This window comes from Pelobates fuscus, chromosome 2, assembly GCF_036172605.1.
Source record: "Pelobates fuscus isolate aPelFus1 chromosome 2, aPelFus1.pri, whole genome shotgun sequence".
NCBI classification, from domain to species: Eukaryota; Metazoa; Chordata; class Amphibia; order Anura; family Pelobatidae; genus Pelobates; species Pelobates fuscus.
The window spans coordinates 286,531,096-286,548,302 of record NC_086318.1 but is presented as its reverse complement, the minus strand read 5'-3'; the positions used below and the strand labels follow the sequence as shown (position 1 = coordinate 286,548,302).

General features: G+C 42.1%; 48 pseudogenes; all 48 read left to right on the top strand.

Annotated features, from left to right (window-relative positions):
* Positions 1-203: 203 nt before the first annotated feature.
* On the top strand, positions 204-322 carry LOC134588198 (5S ribosomal RNA; annotated as a pseudogene).
* A 134-nt stretch (positions 323-456) lies between these two features.
* Positions 457-575, top strand: LOC134597208 (5S ribosomal RNA; annotated as a pseudogene).
* Positions 576-961: 386 nt separating this feature from the next.
* On the top strand, positions 962-1,080 carry LOC134595119 (5S ribosomal RNA; annotated as a pseudogene).
* A 468-nt stretch (positions 1,081-1,548) lies between these two features.
* LOC134588093 (5S ribosomal RNA) lies at positions 1,549-1,667 on the top strand (annotated as a pseudogene).
* A 134-nt stretch (positions 1,668-1,801) lies between these two features.
* LOC134597580 (5S ribosomal RNA) lies at positions 1,802-1,920 on the top strand (annotated as a pseudogene).
* Positions 1,921-2,054: 134 nt separating this feature from the next.
* Positions 2,055-2,173, top strand: LOC134597590 (5S ribosomal RNA; annotated as a pseudogene).
* A 134-nt stretch (positions 2,174-2,307) lies between these two features.
* LOC134590869 (5S ribosomal RNA) lies at positions 2,308-2,426 on the top strand (annotated as a pseudogene).
* A 134-nt stretch (positions 2,427-2,560) lies between these two features.
* On the top strand, positions 2,561-2,679 carry LOC134590857 (5S ribosomal RNA; annotated as a pseudogene).
* Positions 2,680-2,904: 225 nt separating this feature from the next.
* LOC134588531 (5S ribosomal RNA) lies at positions 2,905-3,023 on the top strand (annotated as a pseudogene).
* A 134-nt stretch (positions 3,024-3,157) lies between these two features.
* Positions 3,158-3,276, top strand: LOC134595118 (5S ribosomal RNA; annotated as a pseudogene).
* A 468-nt stretch (positions 3,277-3,744) lies between these two features.
* On the top strand, positions 3,745-3,863 carry LOC134590845 (5S ribosomal RNA; annotated as a pseudogene).
* Positions 3,864-3,997: 134 nt separating this feature from the next.
* On the top strand, positions 3,998-4,116 carry LOC134597579 (5S ribosomal RNA; annotated as a pseudogene).
* Positions 4,117-4,250: 134 nt separating this feature from the next.
* On the top strand, positions 4,251-4,369 carry LOC134597578 (5S ribosomal RNA; annotated as a pseudogene).
* Positions 4,370-4,837: 468 nt separating this feature from the next.
* On the top strand, positions 4,838-4,956 carry LOC134590833 (5S ribosomal RNA; annotated as a pseudogene).
* Positions 4,957-5,181: 225 nt separating this feature from the next.
* Positions 5,182-5,300, top strand: LOC134588808 (5S ribosomal RNA; annotated as a pseudogene).
* A 134-nt stretch (positions 5,301-5,434) lies between these two features.
* Positions 5,435-5,553, top strand: LOC134594171 (5S ribosomal RNA; annotated as a pseudogene).
* A 134-nt stretch (positions 5,554-5,687) lies between these two features.
* LOC134590821 (5S ribosomal RNA) lies at positions 5,688-5,806 on the top strand (annotated as a pseudogene).
* Positions 5,807-6,031: 225 nt separating this feature from the next.
* Positions 6,032-6,150, top strand: LOC134596087 (5S ribosomal RNA; annotated as a pseudogene).
* A 559-nt stretch (positions 6,151-6,709) lies between these two features.
* On the top strand, positions 6,710-6,828 carry LOC134594606 (5S ribosomal RNA; annotated as a pseudogene).
* A 134-nt stretch (positions 6,829-6,962) lies between these two features.
* On the top strand, positions 6,963-7,081 carry LOC134597260 (5S ribosomal RNA; annotated as a pseudogene).
* Positions 7,082-7,306: 225 nt separating this feature from the next.
* On the top strand, positions 7,307-7,425 carry LOC134594605 (5S ribosomal RNA; annotated as a pseudogene).
* A 225-nt stretch (positions 7,426-7,650) lies between these two features.
* Positions 7,651-7,769, top strand: LOC134594604 (5S ribosomal RNA; annotated as a pseudogene).
* Positions 7,770-7,903: 134 nt separating this feature from the next.
* LOC134590809 (5S ribosomal RNA) lies at positions 7,904-8,022 on the top strand (annotated as a pseudogene).
* A 134-nt stretch (positions 8,023-8,156) lies between these two features.
* On the top strand, positions 8,157-8,275 carry LOC134597566 (5S ribosomal RNA; annotated as a pseudogene).
* Positions 8,276-8,743: 468 nt separating this feature from the next.
* On the top strand, positions 8,744-8,862 carry LOC134596948 (5S ribosomal RNA; annotated as a pseudogene).
* Positions 8,863-9,087: 225 nt separating this feature from the next.
* On the top strand, positions 9,088-9,206 carry LOC134589137 (5S ribosomal RNA; annotated as a pseudogene).
* Positions 9,207-9,340: 134 nt separating this feature from the next.
* LOC134596580 (5S ribosomal RNA) lies at positions 9,341-9,459 on the top strand (annotated as a pseudogene).
* A 134-nt stretch (positions 9,460-9,593) lies between these two features.
* Positions 9,594-9,712, top strand: LOC134590797 (5S ribosomal RNA; annotated as a pseudogene).
* Positions 9,713-9,846: 134 nt separating this feature from the next.
* On the top strand, positions 9,847-9,965 carry LOC134588208 (5S ribosomal RNA; annotated as a pseudogene).
* A 377-nt stretch (positions 9,966-10,342) lies between these two features.
* On the top strand, positions 10,343-10,461 carry LOC134595903 (5S ribosomal RNA; annotated as a pseudogene).
* Positions 10,462-10,595: 134 nt separating this feature from the next.
* LOC134595250 (5S ribosomal RNA) lies at positions 10,596-10,714 on the top strand (annotated as a pseudogene).
* Positions 10,715-11,182: 468 nt separating this feature from the next.
* Positions 11,183-11,301, top strand: LOC134594603 (5S ribosomal RNA; annotated as a pseudogene).
* Positions 11,302-11,435: 134 nt separating this feature from the next.
* On the top strand, positions 11,436-11,554 carry LOC134594602 (5S ribosomal RNA; annotated as a pseudogene).
* Positions 11,555-11,688: 134 nt separating this feature from the next.
* LOC134590785 (5S ribosomal RNA) lies at positions 11,689-11,807 on the top strand (annotated as a pseudogene).
* A 134-nt stretch (positions 11,808-11,941) lies between these two features.
* On the top strand, positions 11,942-12,060 carry LOC134596426 (5S ribosomal RNA; annotated as a pseudogene).
* Positions 12,061-12,285: 225 nt separating this feature from the next.
* Positions 12,286-12,404, top strand: LOC134597469 (5S ribosomal RNA; annotated as a pseudogene).
* Positions 12,405-12,629: 225 nt separating this feature from the next.
* On the top strand, positions 12,630-12,748 carry LOC134594600 (5S ribosomal RNA; annotated as a pseudogene).
* Positions 12,749-12,882: 134 nt separating this feature from the next.
* Positions 12,883-13,001, top strand: LOC134590774 (5S ribosomal RNA; annotated as a pseudogene).
* Positions 13,002-13,135: 134 nt separating this feature from the next.
* On the top strand, positions 13,136-13,254 carry LOC134595551 (5S ribosomal RNA; annotated as a pseudogene).
* Positions 13,255-13,874: 620 nt separating this feature from the next.
* LOC134595249 (5S ribosomal RNA) lies at positions 13,875-13,993 on the top strand (annotated as a pseudogene).
* Positions 13,994-14,218: 225 nt separating this feature from the next.
* Positions 14,219-14,337, top strand: LOC134588108 (5S ribosomal RNA; annotated as a pseudogene).
* Positions 14,338-14,805: 468 nt separating this feature from the next.
* On the top strand, positions 14,806-14,924 carry LOC134588831 (5S ribosomal RNA; annotated as a pseudogene).
* Positions 14,925-15,058: 134 nt separating this feature from the next.
* On the top strand, positions 15,059-15,177 carry LOC134595058 (5S ribosomal RNA; annotated as a pseudogene).
* Positions 15,178-15,310: 133 nt separating this feature from the next.
* On the top strand, positions 15,311-15,429 carry LOC134594094 (5S ribosomal RNA; annotated as a pseudogene).
* Positions 15,430-15,563: 134 nt separating this feature from the next.
* LOC134596425 (5S ribosomal RNA) lies at positions 15,564-15,682 on the top strand (annotated as a pseudogene).
* A 316-nt stretch (positions 15,683-15,998) lies between these two features.
* On the top strand, positions 15,999-16,117 carry LOC134596370 (5S ribosomal RNA; annotated as a pseudogene).
* Positions 16,118-16,433: 316 nt separating this feature from the next.
* On the top strand, positions 16,434-16,552 carry LOC134588320 (5S ribosomal RNA; annotated as a pseudogene).
* Positions 16,553-16,777: 225 nt separating this feature from the next.
* On the top strand, positions 16,778-16,896 carry LOC134597147 (5S ribosomal RNA; annotated as a pseudogene).
* Positions 16,897-17,207: the final 311 nt, after the last annotated feature.

Genomic DNA, 17,207 nt, shown 5'->3' with positions numbered 1-17,207 from the left:
TATGATGTCATAATCAGACCACTTTTTTCCCTATGGGAGGCCAACTAGGAACCTCAGGTGCCGTAAGCTTTTGTTTATTTCTTTTTTGCATTATGATGTCATAATCAGACCACTTTTTTCCCTATCCAGAAGCGTCTTGTCTTTTGTCGCAACCAGAGTTTGATATTCTACCAACATTAGCGAGAACGCATTCTCTTAATTTCACTTAAGGCCATACCAGTCTGAAAATGCCTGATCTTGTCAGATCTCGGAAGCCATCCAGACTCGGGCCTGGTTAGTACTTGTATGGGAGACCAACTAGGAACCTCAGGTGCCGTAAGCTTTTGTTTATTTCTTTTTTGCATTATGATGTCATAATCAGACCACTTTTTTCCATATCCAGAAGCGTCTTGTCTTTTGTCGCAACCAGAGTTTGATATTCTACCAACATTAGCGATATCGCATTCTCTTAATTTCACTTATGGCCATACCAGTCTGAAAATGCCTGATCTCGCCAGATCTCGGAAGCCATCCAGACTCGGGCCTGGTTAGTACTTGTATGGGAGACCAACTAGGAACCTCAGGTGCCGTAAGCTTTTGTTTATTTCTTTTTTGCATTATGATGTCATAATCAGACCACTTTTTCCCTATCCAGAAGCGTCTTGTCTTTTGTCGCAACCAGAGTTTGATATTCTACCAACATTAGCGAGATCGCATTCTCTTAACTTCACTTACTGCTATACCAGTCTGAAAATGCCTGATCTCGTCAAATCTCGGAAGCCATCCAGACTCGTGCCTGGTTAGTACTTGTATGGGAGACCAACTAGGAACCTCAGGTGCCGTAAGCTTTTGTTTATTTCTTTTTTGCATTATGATGTCATAATCAGACCACTTTTTTCCCTATCCAGAAGCGTCTTGTCTTTTGTCGCAACCAGAGTTTGATATTCTACCAACATTAGCGAGATCGCATTCTCTTAATTTCACTTACGGCCATACCAGTCTGAAATTGCCTGATCTCGTCAGATCTCGGAAGCCATCCAGACTCGGGCCTGGTTAGTACTTGTATGGGAGACCAACTAGGAACCTCAGGTGCCGTAAGCTTTTGTTTATTTCTTTTTTGCATTATGATGTCATAATCAGACCACTTTTTTCCCTATCCAGAAGCATCTTGTCTTTTGTCGCAACCAGAGTTTGATATTCTACCAACATTAACGAGATCGCATTCTCTTAATTTCACTTATGGCCATACCAGTCTGAAAATGCCAGATCTCGGAAGCCATCCAGACTTGGGCCTGGTTAGTACTTGTATGGGAGACCAACTAGGAACCTCAGGTGCCGTAAGCTTTTGTTTATTTCTTTTTTGCATTATGATGTCATAATCAGACCACTTTTTTCCCTATGGGAGACCAACTAGGAACCTCAGGTGCCGTAAGCTTTTGTTTATTTCTTTTTTGCATTATGATGTCATAATCAGACCACTTTTTTCCCTATCCAGAAGCGTCTTGTCTTTTGTCGCAACCAGAGTTTGATATTCTACCAACATTAGCGAGATCGCATTCTCTTAGTTTCACTTACGGCCATACCAGTCTGAAAATGCCTGATCTCGTCAGATTTCGGAAGCCATCCAGACTCGGGCCTGGTTAGTACTTGTATGGGAGACCAACTAGGAACCTCAGTTGCCGTAAGCTTTTGTTTATTTCTTTTTTGCATTATGATGTCATAATCAGACCACTTTTTTCCCTATCCAGAAGCGTCTTGTCTTTTGTCGCAACCAGAGTTTGATATTCTACCAACATTAGCGAGATCGCATTCTCTTAATTTCACTTACGGCCATACCAGTCTGAAAATGCCTGATCTCGTCAGATCTCGGAAGCCATCCAGAGTCGGGCCTGGTTAGTACTTGTATGGGAGACCAACTAGGAACCTCAGGTGCCGTAAGCTTTTGTTTATTTCTTTTTTGCATTATGATGTCATAATCAGACCACTTTTTTCCCTATCCAGAAGCGTCTTGTCTTTTGTCGCAACCAGAGTTTGATATTCTACCAACAATAGCGAGATCGCATTCTCTTAGTTTCACTTACGGCCATACCAGTCTGAAAATGCCTGATCTCGTCAGATCTCGGAAGCCATCCAGACTTGGGCCTGGTTAGTACTTGTATGGGAGACCAACTAGGAACCTCAGGTGCCGTAAGCTTTTGTTTATTTCTTTTTTGCATTATGATGTCATAATCAGACCACTTTTTTCCCTATCCAGAAGCGTCTTGTCTTTTGTCGCAACCAGAGTTTGATATTCTACCAACATTAGCGAGATCGCATTCTCTTAGTTTCACTTACGGCCATACCAGTCTGAAAATGCCTGATCTCGTCAGATCTCGGAAGCCATCCAGACTCGGGCCTGGTTAGTACTTGTATGGGAGACCAACTAGGAACCTCAGGTGCCGTAAGCTTTTGTTTATTTCTTTTTTGCATTATGATGTCATAATCAGACCACTTTTTTCCCTATCCAGAAGCGTCTTGTCTTTTGTCGCAACCAGAGTTTGATATTCTACCAACATTAGCGAGATCGCATTCTCTTAATTTCACTTACGGCCATACCAGTCTGAAAATGCCTGATCTCGTCAGATCTCGGAAGCCATCCAGACTCGGGCCTGGTTAGTACTTGTATGGGAGACCAACTAGGAACCTCAGGTGCCGTAAGCTTTTGTTTATTTCTTTTTTGCATTATGATGTCATAATCAGACCACTTTTTTCCCTATGGGAGACCAACTAGGAACCTCAGGTGCCGTAAGCTTTTGTTTATTTCTTTTTTGCATTATGATGTCATAATCAGACCACTTTTTTCCCTATCCAGAAGCGTCTTGTCTTTTGTCGCAACCAGAGTTTGATATTCTACCAACATTAGCGAGATCGCATTCTCTTAGTTTCACTTACGGCCATACCAGTCTGAAAATGCCTGATCTCGTCAAATCTCGGAAGCCATCCAGACTCGTGCCTGGTTAGTACTTGTATGGGAGACCAACTAGGAACCTCAGGTGCCGTAAGCTTTTGTTTATTTCTTTTTTGCATTATGATGTCATAATCAGACCACTTTTTTCCCTATCCAGAAGCGTCTTGTCTTTTGTCGCAACCAGAGTTTGATATTCTACCAACATTAGCGAGATCGCATTCTCTTAATTTCACTTACGGCCATACCAGTCTGAAATTGCCTGATCTCGTCAGATCTCGGAAGCCATCCAGACTCGGGCCTGGTTAGTACTTGTATGGGAGACCAACTAGGAACCTCAGGTGCCGTAAGCTTTTGTTTATTTCTTTTTTGCATTATGATGTCATAATCAGACCACTTTTTTCCCTATCCAGAAGCATCTTGTCTTTTGTCGCAACCAGAGTTTGATATTCTACCAACATTAACGAGATCGCATTCTCTTAATTTCACTTATGGCCATACCAGTCTGAAAATGCCAGATCTCGGAAGCCATCCAGACTTGGGCCTGGTTAGTACTTGTATGGGAGACCAACTAGGAACCTCAGGTGCCGTAAGCTTTTGTTTATTTCTTTTTTGCATTATGATGTCATAATCAGACCACTTTTTTCCCTATGGGAGACCAACTAGGAACCTCAGGTGCCGTAAGCTTTTGTTTATTTCTTTTTTGCATTATGATGTCATAATCAGACCACTTTTTTCCCTATCCAGAAGCGTCTTGTCTTTTGTCGCAACCAGAGTTTGATATTCTACCAACATTAGCGAGATCGCATTCTCTTAGTTTCACTTACGGCCATACCAGTCTGAAAATGCCTGATCTCGTCAGATCTCGGAAGCCATCCAGACTCGGGCCTGGTTAGTACTTGTATGGGAGACCAACTAGGAACCTCAGGTGCCGTAAGCTTTTGTTTATTTCTTTTTTGCATTATGATGTCATAATCAGACCACTTTTTTCCCTATCCAGAAGCGTCTTGTCTTTTGTCGCAACCAGAGTTTGATATTCTACCAACATTAGCGAGATCGCATTCTCTTAATTTCACTTACGGCCATACCAGTCTGAAAATGCCTGATCTCGTCAGATCTCGGAAGCCATCCAGAGTCGGGCCTGGTTAGTACTTGTATGGGAGACCAACTAGGAACCTCAGGTGCCGTAAGCTTTTGTTTATTTCTTTTTTGCATTATGATGTCATAATCAGACCACTTTTTTCCCTATCCAGAAGCGTCTTGTCTTTTGTCGCAACCAGAGTTTGATATTCTACCAACAATAGCGAGATCGCATTCTCTTAGTTTCACTTACGGCCATACCAGTCTGAAAATGCCTGATCTCGTCAGATCTCGGAAGCCATCCAGACTTGGGCCTGGTTAGTACTTGTATGGGAGACCAACTAGGAACCTCAGGTGCCGTAAGCTTTTGTTTATTTCTTTTTTGCATTATGATGTCATAATCAGACCACTTTTTTCCCTATCCAGAAGCGTCTTGTCTTTTGTCGCAACCAGAGTTTGATATTCTACCAACATTAGCGAGATCGCATTCTCTTAATTTCACTTACGGCCATACCAGTCTGAAAATGTCAGATCTCGGAAGCCATCCAGACTCGGGCCTGGTTAGTACTTGTATGGGAGACCAACTAGGAACCTCAGGTGCCGTAAGCTTTTGTTTATTTCTTTTTTGCATTATGATGTCATAATCAGACCACTTTTTTCCCTATGGGAGACCAACTAGGAACCTCAGGTGCCGTAAGCTTTTGTTTATTTCTTTTTTGCATTATGATGTCATAATCAGACCACTTTTTTCCCTATCCAGAAGCGTCTTGTCTTTTGTCGCAACCAGAGTTTGATATTCTACCAACATTAGCGAGATCGCATTCTCTTAATTTCACTTACGGCCATACCAGTCTGAAAATGCCTGATCTCGTCAGATCTCGGAAGCCATCCAGACTCGGGCCTGGTTAGTACTTGTATGGGAGACCAACTAGGAACCTCAGGTGCCGTAAGCTTTTGTTTATTTCTTTTTTGCATTATGATGCCATAATCAGACCACTTTTTTCCCTATGGGAGACCAACTAGGAACCTCATGTGCCGTAAGCTTTTGTTTATTTCTTTTTTGCATTATGATGTCATAATCAGACCACTTTTTTCCCTATCCAGAAGCGTCTTGTCTTTTGTCGCAACCAGAGTTTGATATTCTACCAACATTAGCGAGATCGCATTCTCTTAATTTCACTTACTGCTATACCAGTCTGAAAATGCCTGATCTCGTCAAATCTCGGAAGCCATCCAGACTCGGGCCTGGTTAGTACTTGTATGGGAGACCAACTAGGAACCTCAGGTGCCGTAAGCTTTTGTTTATTTCTTTTTTGCATTATGATGTCATAATCAGACCACTTTTTTCCCTATCCAGAAGCGTCTTGTCTTTTGTCGCAACCAGAGTTTGATATTCTACCAACATTAGCGAGATCGCATTCTCTTAATTTCACTTACGGTCATACCAGTCTGAAAATGCCTGATCTCGTCAGATCTCGGAAGCCATCCAGACTTGGGCCTGGTTAGTACTTGTATGGGAGACCAACTAGGAACCTCAGGTGCCGTAAGCTTTTGTTTATTTCTTTTTTGCATTATGATGTCATAATCAGACCACTTTTTTCCCTATCCAGAAGCGTCTTGTCTTTTGTCGCAACCAGAGTTTGATATTCTACCAACATTAGCGAGATCGCATTCTCTTAGTTTCACTTACGGCCATACCAGTCTGAAAATGCCTGATCTCGTCAGATCTCGGAAGCCATCCAGACTCGGGCCTGGTTAGTACTTGTATGGGAGACCAACTAGGAACCTCAGGTGCCGTAAGCTTTTGTTTATTTCTTTTTTGCATTATGATGTCATAATCAGACCACTTTTTTCCCTATGGGAGACCAACTAGGAACCTCAGGTGCCGTAAGCTTTTGTTTATTTCTTTTTTGCATTATGATGTCATAATCAGACCACTTTTTTCCCTATCCAGAAGCGTCTTGTCTTTTGTCGCAACCAGAGTTTGATATTCTACCAACATTAGCGAGATCGCATTCTCTTAGTTTCACTTACAGCCATACCAGTCTGAAAATGCCTGATCTCGTCAGATCTCGGAAGCCATCCAGACTTGGGCCTGGTTAGTACTTGTATGGGAGACCAACTAGGAACCTCAGGTGCCGTAAGCTTTTGTTTATTTCTTTTTTGCATTATGATGTCATAATCAGACCACTTTTTTCCCTATGGGAGACCAACTAGGAACCTCAGGTGCCGTAAGCTTTTGTTTATTTCTTTTTTGCATTATGATGTCATAATCAGACCACTTTTTTCCCTATCCAGAAGCGTCTTGTCTTTTGTCGCAACCAGAGTTTGATATTCTACCAACATTAGCGAGATCGCATTCTCTTAATTTCACTTACGGCCATACCAGTCTGAAAATGCCAGATCTCGGAAGCCATCCAGACTCGGGCCTGGTTAGTACTTGTATGGGAGACCAACTAGGAACCTCAGGTGCCGTAAGCTTTTGTTTATTTCTTTTTTGCATTATGATGTCATAATCAGACCACTTTTTTCCCTATGGGAGACCAATTAGGAACCTCAGGTGCCGTAAGCTTTTGTTTATTTCTTTTTTGCATTATGATGTCATAATCAGACCACTTTTTTCCCTATCCAGAAGCGTCTTGTCTTTTGTCGCAACCAGAGTTTGATATTCTACCAACATTAGCGAGATCGCATTCTCTTAATTTCCCTTACGGCCATACCAGTCTGAAAATGCCTGATCTCGTCAGATCTCGGAAGCCATCCAGACTCGGGCCTGGTTAGTACTTGTATGGGAGACCAACTAGGAACCTCAGGTGCCGTAAGCTTTTGTTTATTTCTTTTTTGCATTATGATGTCATAATCAGACCACTTTTTTCCCTATCCAGAAGCGTCTTGTCTTTTGTCGCAACCAGAGTTTGATATTCTTCCAACATTAGCGAGATCGCATTCTCTTAATTTCACTTACGGCCATACCAGTCTGAAAATGCCTGATCTTGTCAGATCTCGGAAGCCATCCAGACTCGGGCCTGCTTAGTACTTGTATGGGAGACCAACTAGGAACCTCAGGTGCCGTAAGCTTTTGTTTATTTCTTTTTTGCATTATGATGTCATAATCAGACCACTTTTTTCCCTATGGGAGACCAACTAGGAACCTCAGGTGCCGTAAGCTTTTGTTTATTTCTTTTTTGCATTATGATGTCATAATCAGACCACTTTTTTCCCTATCCAGAAGCGTCTTGTCTTTTGTCGCAACCAGAGTTTGATATTCTACCAACATTAGCGAGATCGCATTCTTTTAATTTCCCTTACGGCCATACCAGTCTGAAAATGCCTGATCTCGTCAGATCTCGGAAGCCATCCAGACTCGGGCCTGGTTAGTACTTGTATGGGAGACCAACTAGGAACCTCAGGTGCCGTAAGCTTTTGTTTATTTCTTTTTTGCATTATGATGTCATAATCAGACCACTTTTTTCCCTATGGGAGACCAACTAGGAACCTCAGGTGCCGTAAGCTTTTGTTTATTTCTTTTTTGCATTATGATGTCATAATCAGACCACTTTTTTCCCTATCCAGAAGCGTCTTGTCTTTTGTCGCAACCAGAGTTTGATATTCTACCAACATTAGCGAGATCGCATTCTCTTAATTTCCCTTACGGCCATACCAGTCTGAAAATGCCTGATCTCGTCAGATCTCGGAAGCCATCCAGACTCGGGCCTGGTTAGTACTTGTATGGGAGACCAACTAGGAACCTCAGGTGCCGTAAGCTTTTGTTTATTTCTTTTTAGCATTATGATGTCATAATCAGACCACTTTTTTCCCTATCCAGAAGCATCTTGTCTTTTGTCGCAACCAGAGTTTGATATTCTACCAACATTAGCGAGATCGCATTCTCTTAATTTCACTTACGGCCATACCAGTCTGAAAATGCCTGATCTCGTCAGATCTCGGAAGCCATCCAGACTCGGGCCTGGTTAGTACTTGTATGGGAGACCAACTAGGAACCTCAGGTGCCGTAAGCTTTTGTTTATTTCTTTTTTGCATTATGATGTCATAATCAGACCACTTTTTTCCCTATCCAGAAGCGTCTTGTCTTTTGTCGCAACCAGAGTTTGATATTCTACCAACAATAGCGAGATCGCATTCTCTTAGTTTAACTTACGGCCATACCAGTCTGAAAATGCCTGATCTCGTCAGATCTCGGAAGCCATCCAGACTTGGGCCTGGTTAGTACTTGTATGGGAGACCAACTAGGAACCTCAGGTGCCGTAAGCTTTTGTTTATTTCTTTTTTGCATTATGATGTCATAATCAGACCACTTTTTTCCCTATCCAGAAGCGTCTTGTCTTTTGTCGCAACCAGAGTTTGATATTCTACCAACATTAGCGAGATCGCATTCTCTTAATTTCACTTACGGCCATACCTGTCTGAAAATGTCAGATCTCGGAAGCCATCCAGACTCGGGCCTGGTTAGTACTTGTATGGGAGACCAACTAGGAACCTCAGGTGCCGTAAGCTTTTGTTTATTTCTTTTTTGCATTATGATGTCATAATCAGACCACTTTTTTCCCTATGGGAGACCAACTAGGAACCTCAGGTGCCGTAAGCTTTTGTTTATTTCTTTTTTGCATTATGATGTCATAATCAGACCACTTTTTTCCCTATCCAGAAGCGTCTTGTCTTTTGTCGCAACCAGAGTTTGATATTCTACCAACATTAGCGAGATCGCATTCTCTTAATTTCACTTACGGCCATACCAGTCTGAAAATGCCTGATCTCGTCAGATCTCGGAAGCCATCCAGACTCGAGCCTGGTTAGTACTTGTATGGGAGACCAACTAGGAACCTCAGGTGCCGTAAGCTTTTGTTTATTTCTTTTTTGCATTATGATGTCATAATCAGACCACTTTTTTCCCTATGGGAGGCCAACTAGGAACCTCAGGTGCCGTAAGCTTTTGTTTATTTCTTTTTTGCATTATGATGTCATAATCAGACCACTTTTTTCCCTATCCAGAAGCGTCTTGTCTTTTGTCGCAACCAGAGTTTGATATTCTACCAACATTAGCGAGAACGCATTCTCTTAATTTCACTTAAGGCCATACCAGTCTGAAAATGCCTGTTCACGTCAGATCTTGGAAGCCATCCAGACTCGGGCCTGGTTAGTACTTGTATGGGAGACCAACTAGGAACCTCAGGTGCCGTAAGCTTTTGTTTATTTCTTTTTTGCATTATGATGTCATAATCAGACCACTTTTTTCCCTATCCAGAAGCGTCTTGTCTTTTGTCGCAACCAGAGTTTGATATTCTACCAACATTAGCGAGATCGCATTCTCTTAATTTTACTTACGGCCATACCAGTCTGAAAATGCATGATCTCGTCAGATCTCGGAAGCCATCCAGACTCGGGCCTGGTTAGTACTTGTATGGGAGACCAACTAGGAACCTCAGGTGCCGTAAGCTTTTGTTTATTTCTTTTTTGCATTATGATGTCATAATCAGACCACTTTTTTCCCTATCCAGAAGCGTCTTGTCTTTTGTCGCAACCAGAGTTTGATATTCTACCAACATTAGCGAGATCGCATTCTCTTAATTTCACTTACGGCCATACCAGTCTGAAAATGCCTGATCTCGTCAGATCTCGGAAGCCATCCAGACTCGGGCCTGGTTAGTACTTGTATGGGAGACCAACTAGGAACCTCAGGTGCCGTAAGCTTTTGTTTATTTCTTTTTTGCATTATGATGTCATAATCAGACCACTTTTTTCCCTATCCAGAAGCGTCTTGTCTTTTGTCGCAACCAGAGTTTGATATTCTACCAACATTAGCGAGATCGCATTCTCTTAATTTCACTTACGGCCATACCAGTCTGAAAATTCCTGATCTCGTCAGATCTCGGAAGCCATCCAGACTTGGGCCTGGTTAGTACTTGTATGGGAGACCAACTAGGAACCTCAGGTGCCGTAAGCTTTTGTTTATTTCTTTTTTGCATTATGATGTCATAATCAGACCACTTTTTTCCCTATCCAGAAGCGTCTTGTCTTTTGTCGCAACCAGAGTTTGATATTCTACCAACATTAGCGAGATCGCGTTCTCTTAATTTCACTTACGGCCATACCAGTCTGAAAATGCCAGATCTCGGAAGCCATCCAGACTCGGGCCTGGTTAGTACTTGTATGGGAGACCAACTAGGAACCTCAGGTGCCGTAAGCTTTTGTTTATTTCTTTTTTGCATTATGATGTCATAATCAGACCACTTTTTTCCCTATCCAGAAGCGTCTTGTCTTTTGTCGCAACCAGAGTTTGATATTCTACCAACATTAGCGAGATCGCATTCTCGTAATTTCACTTACGGCCATACCAGTCTGAAAATGCCTGATCTCATCAGATCTCGGAAGCCATCCAGACTCGGGCCTGGTTAGTACTTGTATGGGAGACCAACTAGGAACCTCAGGTGCCGTAAGCTTTTGTTTATTTCTTTTTTGCATTATGATGTCATAATCAGACCACTTTTTTCCCTATCCAGAAGGGTCTTGTCTTTTGTCGCAACCAGAGTTTGATATTCTACCAACATTAGCGAGATCGCATTCTCTTAATTTCACTTACGGCCATACCAGTCTGAAAATGCCTGATCTCGTCAGATCTCGGAAGCCATCCAGACTTGGGTCTGGTTAGTACTTGTATGGGAGACCAACTAGGAACCTCAGGTGCCGTAAGCTATTGTTTATTTCTTTTTTGCATTATGATGTCATAATCAGACCACTTTTTTCCCTATCCAGAAGCGTCTTGTCTTTTGTCGCAACCAGAGTTTGATATTCTTCCAACATTAGCGAGATCGCATTCTCTTAATTTCACTTACGGCCATACCAGTCTGAAAATGCCAGATCTCGGAAGCCATCCAGACTCGGGCCTGGTTAGTACTTGTATGGGAGACCAACTAGGAACCTCAGGTGCCGTAAGCTTTTGTTTATTTCTTTTTTGCATTATGATGTCATAATCAGACCACTTTTTTCCCTATGGGAGACCAACTAGGAACCTCAGGTGCCGTAAGCTTTTGTTTATTTCTTTTTTGCATTATGATGTCATAATCAGACCACTTTTTTCCCTATCCAGAAGCGTCTTGTCTTTTGTCGCAACCAGAGTTTGATATTCTACCAACATTAGCGAGATCGCATTCTCTTAATTTCCCTTACGGCCATACCAGTCTGAAAATGCCTGATCTCGTCAGATCTCGGAAGCCATCCAGACTCGGGCCTGGTTAGTACTTGTATGGGAGACCAACTAGGAACCTCAGGTGCCGTAAGCTTTTGTTTATTTCTTTTTTGCATTATGATGTCATAATCAGACCACTTTTTTCCCTATCCAGAAGCGTCTTGTCTTTTGTCGCAACCAGAGTTTGATATTCTACCAACATTAGCGAGATCGCATTCTCTTAATTTCCCTTACGGCCATACCAGTCTGAAAATGCCTGATCTCGTCAGATCTCGGAAGCCATCCAGACTCGGGCCTGGTTAGTACTTGTATGGGAGACCAACTAGGAACCTCAGGTGCCGTAAGCTTTTGTTTATTTCTTTTTTGCATTATGATGTCATAATCAGACCACTTTTTTCCCTATCCAGAAGCATCTTGTCTTTTGTCGCAACCAGAGTTTGATATTCTACCAACATTAGCGAGATCGCATTCTCTTAATTTCACTTACGGCCATACCAGTCTGAAAATGCCTGATCTCGTCAGATCTCGGAAGCCATCCAGACTCGGGCCTGGTTAGTACTTGTATGGGAGACCAACTAGGAACCTCAGGTGCCGTAAGCTTTTGTTTATTTCTTTTTTGCATTATGATGTCATAATCAGACCACTTTTTTCCCTATCCAGAAGCGTCTTGTCTTTTGTCGCAACCAGAGTTTGATATTCTTCCAACATTAGCGAGATCGCATTCTCTTAATTTCACTTACGGCCATACCAGTCTGAAAATGCCTGATCTTGTCAGATCTCGGAAGCCATCCAGACTCGGGCCTGGTTAGTACTTGTATGGGAGACCAACTAGGAACCTCAGGTGCCGTAAGCTTTTGTTTATTTCTTTTTTGCATTATGATGTCATAATCAGACCACTTTTTTCCCTATGGGAGACCAACTAGGAACCTCAGGTGCCGTAAGCTTTTGTTTATTTCTTTTTTGCATTATGATGTCATAATCAGACCACTTTTTTCCCTATCCAGAAGCGTCTTGTCTTTTGTCGCAACCAGAGTTTGATATTCTACCAACATTAGCGAGATCGCATTCTCATAATTTCCCTTACGGCCATACCAATCTGAAAATGCCTGATCTCGTCAGATCTCGGAAGCCATCCAGACTCGGGCCTGGTTAGTACTTGTATGGGAGACCAACTAGGAACCTCAGGTGCCGTAAGCTTTTGTTTATTTCTTTTTTGCATTATGATGTCATAATCAGACCACTTTTTTCCCTATGGGAGACCAACTAGGAACCTCAGGTGCCGTAAGCTTTTGTTTATTTCTTTTTTGCATTATGATGTCATAATCAGACCACTTTTTTCCCTATCCAGAAGCGTCTTGTCTTTTGTCGCAACCAGAGTTTGATATTCTACCAACATTAGCGAGATCGCATTCTCTTAATTTCCCTTACGGCCATACCAGTCTGAAAATGCCTGATCTCGTCAGATCTCGGAAGCCATCCAGACTCGGGCCTGGTTAGTACTTGTATGGGAGACCAACTAGGAACCTCAGGTGCCGTAAGCTTTTGTTTATTTCTTTTTAGCATTATGATGTCATAATCAGACCACTTTTTTCCCTATCCAGAAGCATCTTGTCTTTTGTCGCAACCAGAGTTTGATATTCTACCAACATTAGCGAGATCGCATTCTCTTAATTTCACTTACGGCCATACCAGTCTGAAAATGCCTGATCTCGTCAGATCTCGGAAGCCATCCAGACTCGGGCCTGGTTAGTACTTGTATGGGAGACCAACTAGGAACCTCAGGTGCCGTAAGCTTTTGTTTATTTCTTTTTTGCATTATGATGTCATAATCAGACCACTTTTTTCCCTATCCAGAAGCGTCTTGTCTTTTGTCGCAACCAGAGTTTGATATTCTACCAACATTAGCGAGATCGCATTCTCTTAATTTCACTTACGGCCATACCAGTCTGAAAATTCCTGATCTCGTCAGATCTCGGAAGCCATCCAGACTCGGGCCTGGTTAGTACTTGTATGGGAGACCAACTAGGAACCTCAGGTACCGTAAGCTTTTGTTTATTTCTTTTTTGCATTATGATGTCATAATCAGACCACTTTTTTCCCTATCCAGAAGCGTCTTGTCTTTTGTCGCAACCAGAGTTTGATATTCTACCAACATTAGCGAGATCGCGTTCTCTTAATTTCACTTACGGCCATACCAGTCTGAAAATGCCAGATCTCGGAAGCCATCCAGACTCGGGCCTGGTTAGTACTTGTATGGGAGACCAACTAGGAACCTCAGGTGCCGTAAGCTTTTGTTTATTTCTTTTTTGCATTATGATGTCATAATCAGACCACTTTTTTCCCTATCCAGAAGCGTCTTGTCTTTTGTCGCAACCAGAGTTTGATATTCTACCAACATTAGCGAGATCGCATTCTCTTAATTTCACTTACGGCCATACCAGTCTGAAAATGCCAGATCTCGGAAGCCATCCAGACTCGGGCCTGGTTAGTACTTGTATGGGAGACCAACTAGGAACCTCAGGTGCCGTAAGCTTTTGTTTATTTCTTTTTTGCATTATGATGTCATAATCAGACCACTTTTTTCCCTATCCAGAAGGGTCTTGTCTTTTGTCGCAACCAGAGTTTGATATTCTACCAACATTAGCGAGATCGCATTCTCTTAATTTCACTTACGGCCATACCAGTCTGAAAATGCCTGATCTCGTCAGATCTCGGAAGCCATCCAGACTTGGGTCTGGTTAGTACTTGTATGGGAGACCAACTAGGAACCTCAGGTGCCGTAAGCTATTGTTTATTTCTTTTTTGCATTATGATGTCATAATCAGACCACTTTTTTCCCTATGGGAGACCAACTAGGAACCTCAGGTGCCGTAAGCTTTTGTTTATTTCTTTTTTGCATTATGATGTCATAATCAGACCACTTTTTTCCCTATTTAGAAGCGTCTTGTCTTTTGTCGCAACCAGAGTTTGATATTCTACCAACATTACCGAGATCGCATTCTCTTAATTTCACTTACGGCCATACCAGTCTGAAAATGCCTGATCTCATCAGATCTCGGAAGCCTTCCAGACTCGGGCCTGGTTAGTACTTGTATGGGAGACCAACTAGGAACCTCAGGTGCCTTAAGCTTTTGTTTATTTCTTTTTTGCATTATGATGTCATAATCAGACCACTTTTTTCCCTATCCAGAAGCGTCTTGTCTTTTGTCGCAACCAGAGTTTGATATTCTTCCAACATTAGCGAGATCGCATTCTCTTAATTTCACTTACGGCCATACCAGTCTGAAAATGCCAGATCTCAGAAGCCATCCAGACTCGGGCCTGGTTAGTACTTGTATGGGAGACCAACTAGGAACCTCAGGTGCCGTAAGCTTTTGTTTATTTCTTTTTTGCATTATGATGTCATAATCAGACCACTTTTTTCCCTATGGGAGACCAACTAGGAACCTCAGGTGCCGTAAGCTTTTGTTTATTTCTTTTTTGCATTATGATGTCATAATCAGACCACTTTTTTCCCTATCCAGAAGCGTCTTGTCTTTTGTCGCAACCAGAGTTTGATATTCTACCAACATTAGCGAGATCGCATTCTCTTATTTTCACTTACGGCCATACCAGTCTGAAAATGCCTGATCTCGTCAGATCTCGGAAGCCATCCAGACTCGAGCCTGGTTAGTACTTGTATGGGAGACAAATTAGGAACCTCAGGTGCCGTAAGCTTTTGTTTATTTCTTTTTTGCATTATGATGTCATAATCAGACCACTTTTTTCCCTATCCAGAAGCATCTTGTCTTTTGTCGCAACCAGAGTTTGATATTCTACCAACATTAGCGAGATCGCATTCTCTTAATTTCACTTACGGCCATACCAGTCTGAAAATGCCTGATCTCGTCAGATCTCGGAAGCCATCCAGACTCGGGTCTGATTAGTACTTGTATGGGAGACCAACTAGGAACCTCAGGTGCCGTAAGCTATTGTTTATTTCTTTTTGCATTATGATGTCATAATCAGACCACTTTTTTCCCTATCCAGAAGCATCTTGTCTTTTGTCGCAACCAGAGTTTGATATTCTACCAACATTAACGAGATCGCATTCTCTTAGTTTCGCTTATGGCCATACCAGTCTGAAAATGCCTGATCTCGTCAGATCTCGGAAGCCATCCAGACTTGGGCCTGGTTAGTACTTGTATGGGAGACCAACTAGGAACCTCAGGTGCCGTAAGCTTTTGTTTATTTCTTTTTTGCATTATGATGTCATAATCAGACCACTTTTTTCCCTATCCAGAAGCATCTTGTCTTTTGTCGCAACCAGAGTTTGATATTCTTCCAACATTAGCGAGATCGCATTCTCTTAATTTCACTTACGGCCATACCAGTCTGAAAATGCCTGATCTTGTCAGATCTCGGAAGCCATCCAGACTCGGGCCTGGTTAGTACTTGTATGGGAGACCAACTAGGAACCTCAGGTGCCGTAAGCTTTTGTTTATTTCTTTTTTGCATTATGATGTCATAATCAGACCACTTTTTTCCCTATGGGAGACCAACTAGGAACCTCAGGTGCCGTAAGCTTTTGTTTATTTCTTTTTTGCATTATGATGTCATAATCAGACCACTTTTGTCCCTATGGGAGACCAACTAGGAACCTCAGGTGCCGTAAGCTTTTGTTTATTTCTTTTTTGCATTATGATGTCATAATCAGACCACTTTTTTCCCTATCCAGAAGCGTCTTGTCTTTTGTCGCAACCAGAGTTTGATATTCTACCAACATTAGCGAGATCGCATTCTCTTAATTTCCCTTACGGCCATACCAGTCTGAAAATGCCTGATTTCGTCAGATCTCGGAAGCCATCCAGACTCGGGCCTGGTTAGTACTTGTATGGGAGACCAACTAGGAACCTCAGGTGCCGTAAGCTTTTGTTTATTTCTTTTTTGCATTATGATGTCATAATCAGACCACTTTTTTCCCTATGGGAGACCAACTAGGAACCTCAGGTGCCGTAAGCTTTTGTTTATTTCTTTTTTGCATTATGATGTCATAATCAGACCACTTTTTTCCCTATGGGAGACCAACTAGGAACCTCAGGTGCCGTAAGCTTTTGTTTATTTCTTTTTTGCATTATGATGTCATAATCAGACCACTTTTTTCCCTATCCAGAAGCGTCTTGTCTTTTGTCGCAACCAGAGTTTGATATTCTACCAACATTAGCGAGATCGCATTCTCTTAATTTCCCTTACGGCCATACCAGTCTGAAAATGCCTGATCATGCCAGATCTCGGAAGCCATCCAGACTCGGGCCTGGTTAGTACTTGTATGGGAGACCAACTAGGAACCTCAGGTGCCGTAAGCTTTTGTTTATTTCTTTTTTGCATTATGATGTCATAATCAGAACACTTTTTTCCCTATGGGAGACCAACTAGGAACCTCAGGTGCCGTAAGCTTTTATTTATTTCTTTTTTGCATTATGATGTCATAATCAGACCACTTTTTTCCCTATCCAGAAGCGTCTTGTCTTTTGTCGCAACCAGAGTTTGATATTCTACCAACATTAGCGAGATCGCATTCTCTTAATTTCCCTTACGGCCATACCAGTCTGAAAATGCCTGATCTCGTCAGATCTTGGAAGCCATCCAGACTCGGGCCTGGTTAGTACTTGTATGGGAGACCAACTAGGAACCTCAGGTGCTGTAAGCTTTTGTTTATTTCTTTTTTGCATTATGATGTCATAATCAGACCACTTTTTTCCCTATGGGAGACCAACTAGGAACCTCAGGTGCCGTAAGCTTTTGTTTATTTCTTTTTTGCATTATGATGTCATAATCAGACCACTTTTTTTCCCTATGGGAGACCAACTAGGAACCTCAGGTGCCGTAAGCTTTTATTTATTTCTTTTTTGCATTATGATGTCATAATCAGACCACTTTTTTCCCTATCCAGAAGCGTCTTGTCTTTTGTCGCAACCAGAGTTTGATATTCTACCAACATTAGCGAGATCGCATTCTCTT